The following is a 10,891-nucleotide window of genomic DNA, read 5'->3' as shown; positions in this document are numbered from 1 at the left end:
TTTCACATGCACTCCCGTATGTGAAAGACATAAAATACCTACAGCATAATAAGATTAATATACTTTCCTTAAAGCTGCAGTCATGAAAGCATTCAGGTATTAATCTGTAAACATATTCAAATAATAAAACTGAATTTTTCTCTGTAGATTTTTCTGTGTTTAGCTATTCCTTCCTACATTTAGAGAAACTAAGTAATCTTCCCCTTCTCTCCCAGATGCAGTGCATCAACAGGCAGAGCACACTGAAGCTGAATGCTTTGTCTAGATTAGAAAATGCTAACCTGTATAGCTGTATCAGCAAATCCACACAGCGAGGGAGACTTCTGAAGGTGAATCTTGTCTGTAAGATTCCATTCTCATTTGTAGATAAGTTAAAGATTTAAAGTGAAGAACTTAGAAAAGAGGTATTGATTTCAATGCTAAAATCATCATTTTCTTCCCATGAAAAAGAGAATTATTACTTTAACAATGCTTTCTCATATGACATAAACATATTATGTAAGCCATAGGGGGTTTACCACATATCCCACAGGTTGGGTTCTTTTTCAGCTCCTGGTTTGGGAAGGTATAACCTGTTTTAAAGAAATCCTTAGCATTCCTGATATTTCTAAGTGAATTTTCAACACTTCTCCCTCTCTCTTTTTCTGATTAATCTCTATGTACATCTGCTGCTACCTCTAAGGGAGAATAATTTCTCTCCCTGACCTTGCAAAGATGATGTGGGAACACACAATAGATTACACATGTATTGTAATACTAATTACTTCTCAGTAACACAGGTTTGCATATGTAATAAACACAAAATCACTGACACGCACAGTTTAGGCTACACAAGCAAAATTTTTTACTGAATAGATTGTTCACAATTTTTGCTTTTGTATTACAAATGTTTTTAACAGAGTTTTTTTTTTTTTTTTCTATTACAGATAATAGTGCAGTTTTTCGCTTTTATGACTAACTTTCTACAGCTTTTATGATGCTCCCCTGGTCAGAAGCACACATAGCTGATAGCAGCAATCAGTGCACCAACAAATAACCATGATTCACAGCATCTTTCATGTTAGGGCTCCCAGATAAATCCTCAGCACTTAGTAGAAAATGCTTGTAAAAGGTAACTTCATCATTTTGGGACCAGGTATATTAGTATCTGAGGAGAAAACAGGGCATGAGTAACTGCTCATCTTTCTCTGATACCTCTCAAGGCATGAACATAAGTGAAATTGGTTTTTTGTTTGCAGAAGGTTTTTGCAAACTCTCTGATTTGTGAACAGAGTATACAGGGTAGCAAGGACAGAGCAATGGAAGAAAATAAAGAAATATTCCTTTCAGATTTGCTGAATCATAGTTGTGGATAATGCAGTGATAGCACCAAAAAAAAAAATCATTTAAAATGGTTTTAAATGGCATTACTGTGAATGCTCTCTTTCTATCCAAAACAGCTGTATTTACCTGCCATACCACTTCTACAAAGTTAAAATTAAGGAGAGGATTACCAAAATGGACAGAATGTCACTTAATGCTGGAGTAGGAATAGTTACAATATAAAATTTAGTATTTTTTATTATAAGCTTCCATCATAAAAAAAAAAAAAAAGAAAAAAGAAAAAAAAAGAAAAAAAAGTACTTTGAAATGTGGTGAGCTCTATGAATCTTATCTTGAAGAAACATCCTTCTTACTTTGCTTGGTATGTGGTACATCAGTGTGAAAACCAGGAGCTGTCCAAGAAGAGGGACAATCCTACTCTGTACGTATACTCTTTTTATTTTACTGATGATTTTATAAAAATTATTATGGGGTAATTCTATGGTATTTTCTATAATTACATAGGTTAAATCTAGCTTTTCCTATAGCCAGCCATTCTGCTGGCCATCATGTTGGCTTATGTTGGCTTTATTGCTGAACTCAAAGGGCAATGGGCTATGAGACCTCCCTGATAGACAAAAATTGAAATGACAGCAGGAATAATTTGTCTTGAACATTTAAGAAGGCATTTTTCTTTTGTTGATTGGATACTAAGGCAATCAGAATCTAGGATCTACCAATTTATTTGATTGAAATGGGCTTAGACTGGCCACCAAGGATATTTTGATAGAATGTCTGTGACACTGGGTTGTTTTGGCATGTAGGAGTCTATTACTGTAAGGTGTTTGTGACCCTTGTGTTGACACAGAGACACAAATGGTGTGGGTGCAATTTGAAACCTAGATAAGGTACACCAAAATGTATTATGGGCTATAATTGGATCAGTAAAAATGTGATTTGAGGTAAAAACGTTTTTCAAAACTTTTATCTCAATGAAATATAGAGAAATATATTATTTTACATTATTATATCCATTGGGTGTAATCTTTTCTTTTGTAAGCCAGGAAAATTGTGACTGTGAATACCACAAGAAATACTTACTTTAATTTTAGTAATTTTTTCAATAAATCTTGAATCCAGCTGAAAGAAATGTGTATCTATTTTATATAGTTACCATGAGACTGCCAAAACTGGAACCTGCCAAAAGCAGAAGGATTAATTTGGTTTATATAATTTGAATTTTGTCTAATGTTTGACAGTGATTTACTTTTATTTTTCTTTTCAACATCATTAACAGAAGGAATTTTATACCCTCAACTGTGTGTGCACACATGCATTTTATGTACATTTCACAAATATTTTTCTACCTCATATATCATCGAAGAAATAATGGAAAATACCAAATATTTTGTCTTATTTTGTGTTATAATCCATATTGAGTCTTTAGTAGTTTGCTTCCTCGACAAAATGTAATCTTACTTGTGATTGCTTTATCAGTCATATCAGCTTTTGCTTTTGTTTTTACATGTAAGCTCCTATAATTTGCAATGCTCAGTGTTCTGAAGCTGAGAAAATTCCTTCCTTCATGATGGTCAGTGCTTCACTAAGGACTATAAGGATTCCACACATGGAAAAAAGTGAAATCTGAACAAAAATACATGCCAGAGTTTTGTCTATTAAATTATTTGGACAAAACATTTTCTTTATTCCTTTGTTTAGTACACACCACAGGTTGTATTTACAGAGGGTAGTGGTTAACCATACTGCTGCTTCCTGTTGTTCGTGCCTGAAAACAACTGTTCAGATAATTTTGTGTGTATTCCAAGAAACGGAGTAGTTATTTCTAATACCACATTTATTCTAATTACATATTTGGCAATGACTGCTGAGAAAAAGGGCTATGTCATACTTCTCCTTGCAGAGACATATATAAAAGCTGCCCCTGTACCTGACCTACTGAAAATACTTTTTTACTAGCTTTACCAAAGTGATCCCCTATTTTGATGTTAATTAAAAATGCTGTTGTTTTCCTTGACAAATTTCTTGTCAAGAGTTCAGTCCATTTTTTCCTTAAAGCACAAGGACTGCTTGGCAACTAGTTCTCAAGAATACCTCCACCATCTCTTCCACAGATGGGCCCCATGTAAATAATTCCCTTTGTTGTTTTTCTGTTAGTAAAACACAAATCACTTTTTTTTTACTGAGATGCAGTAATATAGTAATACAGCACTGAGATCTAAAACATGTGTGGGTGGCTGAAACAGATTTTTGAACTCCTGCGGATGGCACCAGAGGCACATGTGTTGAAAAGGGGCTATTAAGACTGCAAACAAGTTATATAATGCGCTCTTTAGAGATTTTGTGAGAGTAATGTGAACAAAAGCCATTTTTAAAATAGAAGTGTCAGTCTATCCAGTAAGCAGAAGCTTGGTTGCCTTGCTGATGACTTGACATCTGAAATCTGTTTTCTGGTTTCAGTTAATTTGTTCTTAAGTAATAGAAAGTCTAGATGTATCTAAAATACAGTTGTTTGGTCCTAATTCCTTCAGGATAAAAATCAGGCTGTTTATTAGGGTGCACATCTTGGAAGTAGCTTCCCAGGGCACTTATACTTGTTTTTCTTCCCAGTCTTCTTTCTGTGTTGTCTTTATGTTCTATCTGAATGCAACTTCCATTTTATATACATTTTGAATATGCTTTTATTCCAGTTGTTATCCCTAATCTGGCTAACACTTTCCCTACTTTTTTAACAGAAGGAAATGAAAATATTTAAAGGAAATTGTTAGTGATTCATTGTTGCTGACTTCAAAAGTCCACAAAAATTTTTCTTTGTGACTATTTTACCTCTGGTAATAAGTGAACTTCCATTCCGTCACTGTTTTGCATGTAGTCCAGACAAGGAATGTAGGAAATTCTAGAAGCAGGCTTAAAGAATTGATGTGCTTCTTTTTTCAGGTGAAAAATTTTTCATAGTATTCAATCTAAACCTTCCTTGACACTTTTCATTCTTTCACTTGGTATGTGGGAGAAGAGGCCAAACCCACCTCCCATCATCTCCTCTCAGGTGCTTGCGGAGAGTGATAAGGTCCCCTCGGAGCCTCCTTTCCTGCAGTTCCTGAAAAGTCCCAGGTGCCTCAGCTGCTCCTTACCAGTCCTGTGCTCCAGACCCTTCCCCAGCTCCATTGCCATTCTCTGGGTGTGCTCCAGCACCCCATTGTCCTTCTGATCATGAAGGGCCAAGAACTGGACACAGGATTCAAGGAGTGGTCTCACCAGTGCTGAGTACAGTGGGACAATCGCTGCCCTGGTCCGCACAGGCCAAGATGTCACTGGCTGCCTTGGCCAACATTGGATTGAAACACTAATCTTAAAGAAATTAGGATTTTAGTTAGAAGAAACTGAGCTTGAGATAGTTACCTGAAACTTAAATAATTGATTGCCTCTCAATTTATGTTTGCTTAGCTGTGCTTGCAATGGGAAAAGATGAAATTAGTAGTTGGGTCCGAAGAACATGAACAATTGCAACCAGAAAGTCATTCTTTGCAAAACTGGAGTTGCCCCAAAAGCCATTTGTATTGTCATTAATCGAAAAGGTCAGAGCAAGGAAGACTCACCTTACTTCCTCCTCGTAAGACCCCTCCCCACAAAAACGACCCCAGACTTAATTCAAGAAGCCAACCACGCATGCTTAATAGCCATTCAAGCTAATTACCGTGGGAAGCAGGGGATGGGAGGGGCTGGTATTATGAATATGGATTTGTTTGAACCTTTTGTCAATAAACAGACTCTGTGACCACCTGTAATTTTGCAGTGGGCTAGGGGGTTACCCCACGCTGCTGCCCAGCGCTGAATAAACATACCCTTTCTAACTTTAAATTGTTAGGGAGTATTTTGTCCGTCACAGTTGAGTATCGGTATTAGACCAATACTCATATTTTGGTAAATCAGGATCATGTTCAGCCAGGTGCCGACCAAAGTCCTTTTCTGCCAGACAGCACTGCAGACACTCTATCCCAAGACTGTAGTGTTTCATGAGGTTTTAGTGACCAAAATGCAGGACTCTCACTTTACCTTATTTTTTAATGTATTTTTTAAAATTCAAAATTCATGTTGGAGCAACTCACCTCTGCAGCCTGATTTCACCTGGGGATCAGAGAGGCCACCCGATGTATCTGTCTCTGTTTTGCTGGGTAGGTTCTGTTAAGTATTTATATTATTTTGGGACTGGGAAATCCTTGATGTGATGGAAGGAGTATTTGGATATATGTCCTCCAGGTATGCTCAGAATGTCATATTGCAAGGCATGGGCTTCAGTGCATTTTAATTTCAAAAGCACTGTTCAGTCTTGGGAGCAATTTCCAGACTTGGTTCATAAGAGTTTTCCTCATTGTTTCACTTCCAAATATTCTAGACTTCAGGAGAAAGTTGTTGTTTCAGAACATCAACCTCAAAACCATGAAGGACAAATAAAGTGCAGTAGCTATTCGATAACAATGAAAGAAAGTATTTTCCTACACCACTACATGAATAAAAATGAAGGGAAAAAAGAAAGATTGGAACAGGTGTTGAGAGAATTTCTGAGAGAGCAAGAAGGAAACCAGAGGAAAATTAGACTGCAAGTTCAAAAGGCAGCAATGCCACCTGCATGGATATTTCTCACTGAGGAACCAAAATTAATCTGAACTCTGAACCTTTTGAAGTTCTCACATCACTCATGCAAATACATCTCTATTAGAGGTGGATAGCAGTTTGGTTTCAGCTAATGAATTCAAAAGTGCTCAACAAGACTGAGACATATTCAAGTATTCTATGTATCTATAATGGTTTGAACTGAATTCAAATGCCTTGTGGCCCCCCCTGTGTATGGTGAAGCTCATAGAATTCTATATCAAATAACCTCTTTTATTTCTTTGAAGTGTCATAATTTATTGGTAAAGTTTTATCTCTTCACTATTGTGCAGGTCATACTGTAATTAATCAAAGCACTTTAAAGGTGGGAAACAGACATATTTCAGAAACCTTATTTTGTAGTTTTTCTAGGTAAAAGAATATTGTTTTCAATAATAAGGAAAGCAAATTAATTATAAGAATAGTATTGCTGTCTTAAATGCCTTTTTTCTTTCACTCAAAACAGAATTTTATTCACAAAAAAATAAGTATGCATCTTGCTTCTCTTTTTGAACTACAATAAAGTACATCATCTGGGAGTTTTGGTTTTTTGTTGTTTTGTTTGTGTGTGGGTTTTTTTTAATTTTTGTTTGTTTGTTTGTTTCTTATTGCTGGTGTTTTTTAGTTCTATTTATTTATTTATTTATTTATTTATTTATGTTTTTAAATCTGCCCACTCTTTATTATGTCTTGATGAAACTGTAGAAGGAAGGTTTTAAAAAGACTTTGAAATTTTCTACATCTTTTACATCACTCTGTTTTGAGTCAGTGGATTGAGGCACATAATTCCCAAAACCTCAAGTGATATGCAGATAGTATTCAACTCATGTTGCTAGCAAAAGAATTCATTTTGGTTATTCAAACTTCTTTCTTCCTTGACGTAAGATCTGCATCCTTTCTGAATGGGCTAAAACAGGAAAAAAATCTAGGAAGGGCTTTTGGTTAAGAAGCAACAGTTAGATGCTATATTTGAAGAACACTCTATATTCGACAAACAGGTTTCAAAGAGATTTTATGTAATTTTCAGGTGCATTTAAGTGTCTAGATCATTTCACATCACTTAAAATTCCTGCCTTAATGTTTTTCTTATTTAATAACTGAAAAGAGTAGAAAGAATACCTTTTCTGCTCATAGAAATGAGAAAAACTGGGTCACTACCGGGAAAAAGAAATGTTGTGCTCCTCGAATATTTACATGGATAATAACATCCATTATGATTCTTATGTTCCTGCAGAGATATACTGCAAGTAGAAATCCATTGACTTAGCATTCAAAATGTTGATGTGTTATTCCTCTTCTGTACCGATTATTTCACCACCCTCTTCTTTATGTGGGCAGGATGAAGTATTGCTATTTGAGGTGAGGACCTACACAAGATGCTGTGGAAGAGTGGACCAAGGGGAATAAACCATTTTCCTTATACATCTGGAATGCCAGGTGTGGTCTCAGATAAATTTCCAGAGGCTGGAATTCCCCCAGACCTTATAAATGGCACATGTTGTAATGTTTCTGGAAGTATCCAGGCCAGACCTATATAAATGAAGAAAACCTTTGATAGGTGTTTTATGTATAGAGCAAGTGACTGACAAGTCAGTAAAGGATGTAGCATTTATGCTTGTCTGTATAGTAATTTTCTTCTAATATTGTCAAATTTCCTTACTGTACTCCTTAGGTGAACATGCAATCACAGTTATAGAATGTCTCTACTTAAAGAATAACTTTTAGAATAACAAAATTAGATATAATGCTTCAATATTACTACTTGTGAAAGAAGGATTAATAGTACTCCACCCAAACATGACTTTCTGTATAATTTGATTCTACCACAGTACAGGACTGTTAAAATACAGTTAAAATCATGTACAGTAAATTCACGAATACAAGCCGCACTGACTATAAGCCGCATCTCTGGGTGTTGGCAAATATTTTGGTTTTTGTCCATAGATAAGCCGCACCCGAATATAAGCCGCTCTGTCGTTCGCAGCGAGGACCCGCGTGCAATTATTAACAGAACGGCGGGAGGGCGGGGTTTACTGGCTGAGCTAAGGCTGTGCAGGCTCGGCCCGCTAGGGGCCGCTGACGGGGCCAGGTGGTCCAGCACGGTGCTGCAGCTCGGGGCCGGCCGCCGCTGCCCCTGGGCTCGGTCACCCCGGGTCGGCGCTGCCCTGCGGTGGCAGGCAGGGACGGAGCTTCCCCTGCTCCTACAGCAGCGGCGGCGGGCGGGGACGGAGCTTTCCCGCGCCCGTGGCGCCGGCGGCGGGCAGGGACGGAGTTTCCCCGCTCCTGCCGCGGCGGCGGCGGGCGGGGACAAAGCACCCCGTCGGCTCCCCGGGCCACAGCAATGGCGGCGCGCGCTTCCCCCCCCCCTCCCTGGGCCGCAGCAATGGCGGCGCCGGCTTCCCCCCCCCTCCCCGGGCCGCAGCAATGGCGGCGCCGGCTTCCCCTCCCCCTCCCCGGGCCGCAGCAATGGCGGCGCCGGCTTCCCCCTCCTCCCCGGGCCGCGGTAGGGGCGGCCCGGGTCCCCCCTCTCCTCCCCGGGCCGCGGTAGGGGCGGCCCGGGTCCCCCCTCTCCTCCCCGGGCCGCGGTAGGGGCGGCCCGGGTCCCCCCTCTCCTCCCCGGGCCGCGGTAGGGGCGGCCCGGGTCCCCCCTCTCCTCCCCGGGCCGCGGTAGGGGCGGCCCGGGTCCCCCCCCCCCCCTCCCCCGGCCGCGGTAGGGCCGGCCCGGGTCCCCCCTCTCCTCCCCGAGCTGCAGCAATGGCGGCGCCGGGCCCCCCCCCCCCGTCTCTCCCCTGGGCTGTGGCAGAGGAGGAAAGAGAGCTCTCCCGCCTCTCTCCCCGCCCCCCGTTCTGCCTACACGGAGCCAGGCTCCACCCGCGGTGCAACAAAGTAACGATTTGTAACAATCGCAAAATGCCGACTTTGCAGCTGCTCGGCTCAGCACTCTGGCAGGCACTTCTGAGGTTGTATTAGCCGCTCCTGATTATTAGCCGCATTTCCGGTTTAGGAGCAAAATCTTAGTCAAATTGGTGCGGCTTGTATTCGTGAAATTACTGTAATTTAAATTAAGAAAGCAACATAAAGACTTGGAATTAAGTTCAGAGGTATAACTAAAGTAATTTGAGACAAATAATGTCAACCATATTTGGATATATATTGAATCTTATTCATGGGCTGTCCAAACATGTATGGTTCCAGACATCAGTGTATGTGGTCTTCAGACATTATACAGTGCATTTTTCCTACTTGTTGGTATATAATATGATTAATTGCCTCTATACATTATCACATATTTTAGAAGTAAAATTAATTTTTTTTCATAATTTTAAAGAAATAAAAATTAATATGTAAAGTCTAGGGATCTAGATTTCTACAAATCCATTAATTGGGAATTGGATTGTAGTTACCATATAAATTTACATTCTGGCAAATAATTTTTGCTTAGGAAAAAGCAATTTACTAGTTGACCACCTTACTTGTCACTTATTCACTGTTTAATTCATATAGACACACATTAAAAAAAGTCCCTTCTTCTGTAATTTTAGCTGACTGTAGAATTGTTGCACTATATAAAACACCAAGACTTGTATAAAACTTACACTTTTGCCTAAGGGGTATCTGTTTGCTACTGCAGGAAAGAATACAGTATTAGTAATAAAATATCAGTTAATAAATCAGTAGTATATGATATAGTTGTATATCATATATTTTTTTATATGATTAATGGTCCTAATTCTGTTTCTGATCAGAAATGGTGCAGCTGATCAGGTCCTGATTCACATAGGCTTTTACTCTGGGAGTAAGTTGTTGGATATTTTGGATGTCTACTGATTGGTGTGCCTTTATGTACTGCTAAAGGCAGATGAGAAGATGAGGAAATGCCAGTTTCTCAATGAACTCTGTTTGGGTATTTGAGGTATATTATATCAGTTCTTAATTTCACTCCTTTATAATGATATAACTTTCATCATAAGTATAATAGGATCACAGAATCATAGAATGGTTTGAGTTGGAAGGAACCTTAAAGATACAGTAATTTCACGATTATAAGCCGCACCATTTTGACTAAAATTTTGGTCCAAACCTGGAAGTGCGGCTTATAATCAGGTGCGGCTTATATATGGACAAAGAACGAAAAGTTGCTGTTTTAGTTTGGAGGACAGGTGTCTGCTGAGAAAGGCAGGAACTTCTCTTTGAAATGATGAATGTAAACCCCCTCTCTCCAAATTATTATAATTTTGAAATCAAGTGGCTCTCAGGTAAAAATATGGAAATTAGGAATAACAGTTCTTTTCTAGGGGAATTAAAATAGAAATACAGTACTACAAAGAGACAAACTCCAAACCCTGACAAAGTCAGAGTACAACCTGACACCCCGTCAGGCAGGGTGTTGGTAGCAGTCCCATTAAATGGTGGCTGCATCCTCCTGCAGTGACAGATGTGATTCAGTTGGAGCAGTGCTCCTGTAGAAGGTGCAGTTTCCCTCCAGAGGTCCTGTGGTGATGAGGAGAAATCCGGTTTTCCTCTGGAGTCCAGTGGAGAAAGGGGCTCCCTTAGTGTCCCAAAACCTCTGTTTTTATCTTGGTAAGAAATGTTGGGCTCTTCTCCCTGGCTGGAGCAACTTCCAATGGGATGCAGTAATTTTATCAGTCACACAGTGGGACTCAATGGGCCATTAGCAGAAAATGACTCCCTGGAGGAAGGATGGGTTATGAAAAGATAAAGAACAATGGCCTGCCTGGTTTCAATGGATGGCCCATTAGCAGATTATCTGCCATTGAGATAAGGATCACTGTCCCCACCCTCAACAGATGGTGATAGAACAGATATCTTTTATCACACTCTGTATTGTAACATGCGGCTTATAATCAGGTGCGGCTTATGTATGGACAAAAAACCAAAAAGTTGCTGAAACCCAGAAGCG

General features: G+C 39.6%; 1 long non-coding RNA gene across 2 annotated transcripts in view; it reads left to right on the top strand.

Annotated features, from left to right (window-relative positions):
* The first annotated feature begins 1,651 nt into the window (after positions 1-1,651).
* Positions 1,652-10,891, top strand: part of LOC116998351 — a 67,936-nt gene continuing 58,696 nt past the window's right edge. For both annotated transcript variants that reach the window (XR_004418359.1, XR_004418360.1), the window contains exon 1: positions 1,652-1,744. This is a non-coding gene — a long non-coding RNA (uncharacterized LOC116998351). The remainder of the gene's footprint in view (positions 1,745-10,891) is intronic.

Source organism: Catharus ustulatus, chromosome 6 (genome assembly GCF_009819885.2).
Source record: "Catharus ustulatus isolate bCatUst1 chromosome 6, bCatUst1.pri.v2, whole genome shotgun sequence".
Taxonomy (NCBI): Eukaryota; Metazoa; Chordata; class Aves; order Passeriformes; family Turdidae; genus Catharus; species Catharus ustulatus.
This window is presented reverse-complemented; position numbering and strand designations above follow the sequence as displayed.